We start from the raw sequence: 11067 nt of genomic DNA on the forward strand, positions 1-11067 counted from the left end.
AATTAATAATATTATACCTGATATTATTACATTTTTTTTTTTAATAAATTCAAAAAAGTTTATTATCAATAATTTATATATGTACTAAGTAATGATAAAATGCATTTTCCACTGGTTGTTCAGGCTATAGTTTTTATTAAAGAAACATGTTCCAACTTTCTCAGAGGAAAAAAATAATATTTTCTAACAGAGAAAAATATTGACGTTAAAATCGATGTCCGTTTTATTCTTTATTAAATAGGTAAAATTGAAATAATGATCTGATAAATACTTAAAAACTGGTACTCTGATATCGTAAATAATAATTTATAAAACAAACTAATTTACTCAAAAAAATAAAAATAAAATTGTATTATTCTTTGAAGACGAATAAAATGAATCAAATATTACAAAATAGTATGTAGATTAGACAGCATATAGTATCTTTAATTACAATAGTAATAATGTTTTCTTAAATAAAATTATTATTTGTTAAATACGAAGACGCGTAGGTCCGTGAAAATAAATCATCATCCCTGACCTTTAATTGTAATCTCTTTATTCAAATAAAATAAATCAGAATTAACACCTCGATAATATGGAGATGTTTTTCACACTGCAGTATTCAAATGCAACCGTTCAAAATATAAACAGTTTCTTAAAGATCAGTGATTTCAATACCTGTGCTGTAGTACATCATTGTAATATTATAGAAGTGCAAAATGTTTACTAATTGCTATATAATATAAGTAGGTACCTATACTACATCCGTTGTGCTCTGTCGTTATCCCACTGATCAAAACAACACGACGATTGTTCTGGTACGAGTATATTGTACATGATATTATATTATAACCTTTAGATCCTTTGGTACAAATGTGCTCGCGGAATGAGGTTTGCAGGTGGCTTCTTTCAATTATTACTATTATTATTATTATTATTATTATTATTATTATTATTATTATTATTACTACTACTACTATTATACACGTAGATATTGTTTGCCATAATTAATTACAGTAATATAGAACGCCACCCGCGTGTAACAGCACAGCAGCGTTTGCAGAGCACGTAATCCAAAGAGCGATGGATAAATGGAGACTCGAAACTAAAAGCGTTATTTATATAAGAGGAGACGACGACAGAGTGGAGTGGTGGAAATGAAGAATAAAATTAATCGGATCCCAGAGGACATTTCGGGATTAGTCGCGTACATACACATGCGTAAAACGCTCATACCGATGCGCACACACGAATAAACACCATGCACCAACACATCTATCATGCATGCATAATATTTCAGTGAGTAAAAAAATATTATTATCATATAAATCGAACAAATGTCGTTCGGTCGAAGCCCCTGCAAGAAAAACAAAACCGAATTAAATATTTCATTCTGATAGTTGAAAAATAAACGATGAGTATATAAGACAAGCTATAGGGTGCTCTGTACATGCAATACAAAATGATAATATTATGTGCTCAATAAACGGTGTTTTTTTTCCCATTTCGTCATCCGAGTTATACTATCATAACTTTCAAAAATGCATACGGATTCATCGGCATTACACCAAAGTTTAAAGCACATCAATTGGAAAATGTGATCATAAAAGTTTGTCCGCGCGATAAAACTTTCTTATGGAGACGCAGTAATAATTTAATTTCAAATCCTTTCAGTAAACTTTTTTTTATATTTATTCAAATGTTCACTATTGACACAAATGTTTCTCTACCTGTATAACACTTCCGATATTTTACCGTCAGTGGCCCCCGTGGGTTTTGAAATATTTTAATAGTATTAAACCGTAATAAAAAAAAGATAAATTTAATACAATTAAAACTCTGATTTCAACATAGCCACCCATCCAATTTTAAACTAAATTTTGTCACGTTAACATGGCTATTTACTTGCTCCCGATAGTATGACAGAAGTGATGACAATAATCTATTGTGCGTAAGTACATAATATTATTATGTGTATAGCAAATTTAAAATGTGAGAAACTATTTCATTTTCAAATTCAACCAAACACTAATTCTCAGTTTTACCAAAGCTATATGCCTATGTTAAAAAGAAACTAATGCAATGCAAATAATATTTAAATAGCAAATTCAAACAAATCTTCACTTAAACAAATTCACTAATCTTGTACGTCGTTATTATAATAATTTACATTTTTTTACTGTTACGTGCCTATAGTATCATTTTCACGGGTTTAATAATATACTATTAAAAGTTAATAGAAATCAAATTAATTTGATTTAATAAATAATAAATGGTGATATTTATTAACATATATTAAATATTGATGATAATTTATTAACGAAATCGTTTTTCTATAATATATAATTCATTAAAATTGTTTGGAAAATAAATGATTTAATAGATTGTATTTTAGATTTCTCAATATCTACCCACAGCCCACAGGCCACAAACATTATTGTATCACGAATCAATAAAGTGAGATCAAAAGTTTACGCTTTCATGATTTTTATTTCAAACTTCATGCGAATAAATGACAATTTTTTTTATAGAAACTGGGCGTTAAAAAACTACAAAGGACATAGATGGTGCCAAGTTTACATTGTATTGTTCATGTATCAAAGAAGCTTTGATACGTGATCGGTTATTTTATATATATTTTCAGCCCACATTCCATACACATGAACTTTGCGATGTTCTCAGAATATATATTGAAAATATATTTTGCTCGGTCATTATATACGTTATTGAAAAGCAATGATTTTAGAAAAAAAAATATAATGTACCTATAGGCAATTAACTAAATTAATCAAATATCTTTTTAGGGTTTATCAACAAATAGCCATTTAACGTAATTATTTTAAACGTCCACGATAAATTTATAGACTAAATAATAGAAAATAAACAAAATTAATATCCTCTGTAAACATTTCTAGTCGGATCTATTAAGTGTTTATATTTATTATTTTATCCACCCAGTTAAATATTTAAAAAAAAAAACAAAAAACCTAAACATTTTAGTTTGTAATTGATGTTAAAATCACTAATTTTAATTTGAAATTTACAGTAGGATACATACAGGAACATACAGGATATTTTTGGAAAACTTTCATGTATGTTGAACAAATAGTTTTAGGAGTTAAAACCATTTAAACTTTTGACACGAAGGCGAAGAAATAGAAAATGTGCTTAGAGATAAAATTACTTCTTCACCGCTCTGCCATCTTGTCTAAACTTTAAATAGTCATAGCCTTAGTAATAAACTGTAAGTTTCTAGTTTTGAAAATGTTTAAAAAGAATTTTCCAAACTGTGTTTAAAGTTATAATTTAACACAGCTTTGTGCTTAAAAAAGTTAAATATTGACTTTGTGAACAACTCAATACAAACAGGACGATACAAATAATTATCAGGAATACAAACTAGTACCTTGAGTGAGACGGTGTAGTCATGTGATTGCCTGATTCCGGAAATCATGAAATGTAACAAAATGTATATGTAAATGTACGAGCCACACAGAAGAATTTTTAAAAGTCTTCTATGCACTTTCTCGCTCGAGGGTTTTATTCTCGTAGAAGTACTATGACACTATAATAAGTAAAAATAAAACTACTGCTAAAGTCATTATTATAAAAACCCCTTTGACATAAGACGATGTAATTTGCATCTGAAAGTATAAGAAAGGCACAGTTAAGAAAATCGTACTTGAGTGTTTTGTTGCATTATTGTTGAACAAAAATTGACCGACAATTTTTTGCCTGTTATGAGTCTTGTGAGGTCTTTGCTAATGAAATTCGTTCAGGAATTTCCATGTCTCTAGGGAAATACGTTATGAAATAATAATGGTCGAGAAAACAGCTTTTTCCTGTAGACATTCCTTTCTCGAAACCGTCAGCTTTCTTATATTAAATTATAATGTAATTACACCGTATTTCACCTTCTCAATGAAGTTAAATAAACCACAAGAATATCGTAATTATTTATTTTTCCATTTTTTTTTTTTAAAAAAATTTTAACAATTTATAACCAGCTAGTTTTTTTTATGCTTAAACATGCTAGCTGCTGTATTGTCTGTATTTACTCTTTTAGAATAGAGTGGAGCGACGAATGTATTAATATTACAATGATGTGATAAATTGATGATATTTTAGATATATGTCTGAAAATACTTTTTTTATAATAGAAAAAAATCTTAAATCTTTAACTTTGGGTTGAACAAAAAAAAATGTATTCCAACACTTAGAATCTAATAGGAAAAAAGAGAATTCTTACGCAAAACCAGTCTTTGACAAATCAATTTTGTTTTTTTGTTGTAATATTCAAAAACAAATTACCTTAGATAGTTACATACTTTAGTAATAACCAAATGCTTATATTAGCATTTTGTATTCATGTATATACGTATGATTTTCAAAATATTTTGACTCTGAGCTATTTATAAGCGTTTTAAATTTATGAGTTTTTTTATGTAGATAAAAAATATTAATTCGGTTAAAGCTTGAGCATATAATGAAAGATCCCACGTGAGTATAAAATAATATGAATTAGGATTTTTTTTTATAAGCGTTTAGTGGTTGAATTTTAACAAAGTTCATCAATATCACGAACTTTTGCAAACAATTTTGTAGTTAAACATTTATAATTTGTTGAATTGTTATAGCTAAGGCATGGACATTTCATACAAGGCTCCTCATGATCGTTTTTTTTACTGAAACCAAAAAATCTAAAACAAAAAAGGTGGGCAAGTGGGTGTTGCTCTGCTATATAGTAGGTTACAAGTGGGTCACTGTAATGGATGGTGTAAAATTTGAATTCTATGATATAATATCATTGTATAAGAAAAACGATTCTGAGCGAAGATGGTCAGTCAGCCCATGTTATTATTAAGCATATTATTTGGTGATATTATTGTGAATAAAGTGATTTATTATTCTAAATTTTCAATCCTTAGCTATAATAGTTTAACATTTTATGCATTTTTAACTACAAAATAATTATTAAATTTTAAATTTGATAAATGTTGTCAAAAATTGAAGTTTAAATGCATATAAAAAAAAATTGTGCCTATGTATTATTAATATTTTTAAATAGCTATTGTAAAAATACATCAAGAGTTTTATATTATATTTTCACCCAACAAATAAAATTGTATTCACAATTATAGAAAATAAACTAAAAAAATTGAAAATGTCTCTAAACAGCTCTAAATGAATCAAAATATTTTGAACATTTTATCAAGTATGCTTGAATTGATAAAATAAACATATGGCGTAAATTTCAAGTATCTACAGTTATTCGTTTTTTAGTTATTGACTTTCCAGTAGACATCATTTTTTTTTGATAAAGGTATACAAATTTATGATGAATCTTGTATTACATTTTCAAAACGTAGATTTAAAAAGAAAAATGTTTAACTGAAAATTGGACATAAACAGCTTAAAACAAGTCATATATTTTTCCAATACTATGGACTATGGTGTATAGAAAATGATAATATTATAAAGATTCAGTGAAACTTTCATGCATCTACAGTCATTTGTTTTAGAGGTACACCAAAAACAAAAATCGATTTTGTCAAAAACCGATTTTGCTTAAAAATTCACGTTTTTCCTTAATTTTTTATTTGTTTTCCCCAGCACTTTTGAAAACTACTGGGAATTTTAAATGTTGACCTTTCCAATGTATCATATATATTCACTTTGCCATCGAACAAGATACTGTTGAAGAAAGTCGAAGCAGTTTACTGTCCCAAACGGTGATGACGGACACAACAAAATAAAAAAAGACACATCATTGTAAAATCAATATATTCATCGCTCAGAATCCAAAAATATTGTCACAATTTTTTTTATAGATATTAAGTTAAGAAATTGATATATATGCTTAATCAAAGAATAAAGATTGTAGTTATTTTGATGTTATTCAAACTTATTCGTGAGAACTTGACATTTTTGTGGATATCATATCATATTTTACTATACCTAAGCTATGAAATTTTCAAAATATTTAAATTAATTTTAAGCCATTGCTTATTTATATGGTCATACCATAATTTTATTCACACCGTTAGGTAAATTGGTATTGACTCAAAAGTTAATAACAATAATATATTATGATATAAATATATAGGTACTTATACCTAATATTAAAACAATAATTAATGTGATGTATTCGGTGAAAATTAATTCAACCTATACCATAAATTACTAATGTGAAAATACATTACTTAAGAGCAATATAAATATGTAATAAAATATACTTAAAATATAGGCTGATAACATTCTTCGCTCCAACCCTTTTTCGTATGAAATGATTTATTATTGAATTAAAATTTAACACATCCATTACAGTGACCTCCTACACTACGACGAGGTAAACACAACACCAACTGTACAGCAGAGCGATTGTTCTCTACTTTTTTTTAGTATTACACAAATAAATTACATTTTATAAAATCGGTGATTATAATAGAATATATATTTAACGAAAACATTTTAAAATCTATTGTAAATGGTATTGATTTGTTTGAAAGTATAGGTTAGCACGACAACAATTAAGTGGCTTACATAAAAAGTAGCATTAGTTTTCTTACTCAATTTATTTTGACAGGTATTAGAAGAATACCTATGCTTAACTTTCGCTTAATTATACTTATAGTTTGGAAATATTATTGATAATATAGTTCCATCGCATATTTAGTCATATTTTTATTGCATATTTTACTATTTTATATCGCGTATAAATCATAGCCCTACTATATAATATAATATCATCAGTATTGATTATTATTGTTACCTAGGTATATGAAAATGTATCGGTAAATTACAGATTTTACTATGGCTACTATTAATATCCGAATTTATTGTTAGAATAATTTATTAATAAACTAAAATTATTATTAATAATTGCCAATAAATAGTGTTATTATACTACATATTAATTTATTATTCTGATAATATTTGTTTTAATCAATGATATACACTAAGTCGACATAATGTGATGTATTGAGTATTGTCACTTATAAAGTTATACCTACCTTACATGTACATTACAAATTACAAAATGCACTGCCCATAAACTGAGGCACTTAAAATCTTTATTTAATTAAAAACTGAATTTGATAAATTATCATGATATTATTAGTATAGTTGCTTATACAGTTATGTGTTATAATATGTATATTGTATACATATTATAACAATATATTTTATTATTTCAAAATAAATACAGGACGGCGTGACGTTCGGTGGCGATACGGGTGGCAGTAGTTCTGTGGCATCGCTGTTGTCGCGTGATTTGTTCGGCAAAACGGTACATTTAAATAATGATAGTATCAAAACGATAACATGCATAATATACGTGCACATTACATTAGTATGTGGAAAGAGAGAAAGGGAAAGAGAAAGAAATAGAAAAAGCAATAGAGACAAAAATAATTGAAACGTAGGTATCAATACACCAATTAACTATATTATATAACAATGAGTGCATTAAGTGTATATAATATTAATGCACGAGTATACAGTGCACTGTGCACTTTATACAGCATACGTTGTGAATAATACCCTCGTCTATAGATGACGACAGTTAACCGTGGTTACAACATTGTTATTATTGAAAACATGGTTAATTTTATATGGTTATAACGACTTATTACGGAGCAACATACAGAGCTACCCTCAGCTCTATACCTACTTAAGAGCCGGTGCGTTTTTTTAGAACTAAAACATGTCTTATAGAAAAAGCTCCTCACTCTCTGTACAATAATCAGATTTCGTTAATTTCATTTTATTTGAAAGAAGAGAACATTTTGAAAGTCGGATCAAAACCCGATTTTCAAAATGATAATTTTGGAAGATAAAATTTTATGCATTTGAACAATGCACAATATTTGTTCTTTTTCAAACGCATTTTTCTACCACTATTTAAAGTAAAAAGAAAATTCGGCCTTCGATCCGACCTGTAATATGTTCTCTTCTTTTAATTAAAAATAAGCAACGAAATCCGACTCATCTACAGGGCGTGAGAGTTCTTCCTGCAGTGAACTTATTTTCGTTGATATAACACACCTATCAACCCCTCTCCCCGTAAATAGGTATCGAGCTGAAGATTAGTGGAAAAGTATTAGAATTGAGGTGGTAACTGAAATGTAAAATATAATTTTCAAATTTTACGGAATTTCGGAAAATCGGAAAAACCGGCACTGACACCCCCCAAAAGGTTTATATATATATTACGCGGTATATGCATTAAAATGATACGCGTTAACTACAATCGTAATGTGTTATCAACTGTGCGACAATATAATATGATATCGTGTTTGGTATAATGATGTGACATTAATTATATCGAATACGCCGTAATATTATATTGTTATCATTGTAATATTATCGGTAGACGGGATTTCGTCGCGCAAATTACAATAATAATAATAATAATAGTAATATTATCGTGTCATAATAATATTATAATACTATACTAACCAGACGCGACAACGAGGCCCGTGCGTGTATTGTCGGCCCGACGTTAATTTATCGTTTCGACCCTGCGACACGATGTCTGGCACGACGCCGGGGCGGTGTGGCCGGTGGTGGATCGAGCGCGCAACGTGTCTAGTGTCCGCGTACCGACTGCCGTCGTCGCTCCGGTCCGCTCGCATCGCACGCACACACTCGTCGCGTCCCTGTGCACGAAATAGGTTCATCTGCGGCGGCGGCGGCGGCACTCGCGGATTCTGCGCAACCACCCCCGACGCACACGAGATATTACTATTATCATTTTATTACAAGAGATATTACGATATTCATACCGATACCATGCAGTATACCTGAATTATATAGGTATTATAATATTATCGTATCGTTGGTGTTGTGTTTTGTGCAACCGACTTCACGTAAGACCCGCTCCAAAAACTACGTGTAAGGTTCGTTTGCGACGTCGGCGACGGCGACGGTGTTGTCACTCGTGGATTCCACGACCCTCGGTGCACACGATATTAATAATATTTTCTTTATCACGGAAATAAATTTCAATTACAATATAATATTATTAGTAATAGTTTATATATATAACATTAATAATAATAAAAGAAGAAATAGCTATTAATATCATGCATTATAATATTTAAATTTATAAAATAATGACAAAATGAAATAAAAACGAGATATTTATTATGCTTCTAATGCACTAATTTAAAAAAAAAAACAACTATAATCCATAAAATACTTACCTAATATTAACGTGCAAGGTTCACCTGCAACGACGGTGGACGCAGTGGCTGCGGCGGCGTTGGCACTCGCGGATTCTGCGCAACCACCCCCGACGCACACGAGATATTACTATTATCATTTTATTACAAAAGATATTACGATATTTATACCGATATTATGCAGTATACCTGAATTATATAGGCATTATAATATTATCGTATCGTTGTTGTTGTGTTTTGTGCAACCGACTTCACGAAAGACTCGTACCAAAAACTAAACGTGTAAGGTTCGTTTGCGACGTCGGCGACGGCGACGGTGTTGTCACTCGTGGATTCCGCGACCCTCGATGCAGACGATACTGTTATATTATTATATAATAATAATATTTTTTCTTTATTACGGAAATAAATTCCAATTACAGTTTTTTTTTTTTTCATATAATATAATATCATCAGTAATAGTTTATATATAACATTAATAATAATAAAAGAAGAAATAGGTATTAATATCATGCATTATAATATTTAAATTTATAAAATAATGACAAAATGAAATAAAAACGAGATATTTATTATGCTTCTATTGAACTATAGTAGGCACCTAATTTGTTATGTATTTCTTAAAACATTTGCCATAAACATAACTGAAGAATTACAAAAAAAAATCATTATTTTTTATCGAGTTACCTGTGTACATTAAAATATTGGATGGAGAATTTTCATCAGTTTCATCAGTTTTTATAATAGTATGTGATCCATTTAACGTAAGACGCGCTAATTTCAAAAAAAAAAAACTTTAAACCATAAAATACTTACCTAATATTAACGTGCAAGGTTCACCTGCAACGACGTTGGACGCGGTGGCTGCGGCGGCGTTGGCACTCGCGGATTCTGCGCAACCACCCCCGACGCACACGAGATACTACTATTATCATATTTTTATTACAAGAGATATTACGATATTTCTATAGGTATTATAATATTATCGTATCGTTGTTGTTGTGTTTTGTGCAACCGACTTCACGAAAGACCCGCTCCAAAAACTAAACGTGTAAGGTTCGTTTGCGACGTCGGCGACGGCGACGGTGTTGTCACTCGTGGATTGCGCGACCCTCGATGCAGACGATACTGTTATATTATTATATAATAATAATATTTTTTCTTTATTACGGAAATAAATTCCAATTACAGTTTTCTTTTTTTCATATAATATAATATTATCAGTAATAGTTTATATATAACATTAATAATAATAAAAGAAGAAATAGGTATTAATATCATGCATTATAATATTATTTAAATTTATAAAATAATGACAAAATGAAATAAAAACGAGATATTTATTGTGCTTCTAATGCACTAATTTCAAAAAAAAAAAAAAACTATAATCCATAAAATACTTACCTAATATTAACGTGCAAGGTTCACCTGCAACGACAGTGGACGCGGTGGCTGCGGCGGCGTTGGCACTCGCGGATTCTGCGCAACCCCCTCGACGTACACGATGTTATTATTACAATTAGTATTTTTGTTTTTATATTGTTGAGATAAATGCCAAGAATGGCTCAAGTGCGGAATAATATAAACAAAATACGTCCTACCTTAATATAGCAGTAAATAATGCAATTACATTTCGTAGGATGATAAACTAATCTTAACGTCGACGAAAATTTAACGTAGTACCTCCACCGTAAATTCGTGTAATATACAATACAAATTTAGGTAAGAAAGAAGTCCAGTCTGGACTCATTTCCTAGCCTTAGAATAATGCCAAAGGGATTATTAAGCACATAATTTAATTTAGTTTCGTGGGTTTTGACATAAAAAGTAGCAACCGTTTGCGAATAATTAATTATTTCATGTAATTATATTACATAAAATATGATATTCATATACCGAT

The 11067-nt window shown here is 29.4% G+C and overlaps 1 protein-coding gene across 1 annotated transcript in view; it reads right to left on the minus strand.

The window, feature by feature from the left end:
- Window positions 1-8633, minus strand: part of LOC132939433 (uncharacterized) — a 121369-nt gene extending 112736 nt beyond the window's left edge. The window contains exon 1 of the mRNA XM_061006592.1: window positions 8443-8633. The gene's annotated coding sequence lies outside the window, so the exon portion shown is untranslated. The remainder of the gene's footprint in view (window positions 1-8442) is intronic.
- Between the last annotated feature and the right edge of the window lie 2434 nt (window positions 8634-11067).

Source organism: Metopolophium dirhodum, chromosome 2 (assembly GCF_019925205.1).
Source record: "Metopolophium dirhodum isolate CAU chromosome 2, ASM1992520v1, whole genome shotgun sequence".
NCBI classification, from domain to species: domain Eukaryota; kingdom Metazoa; phylum Arthropoda; class Insecta; order Hemiptera; family Aphididae; genus Metopolophium; species Metopolophium dirhodum.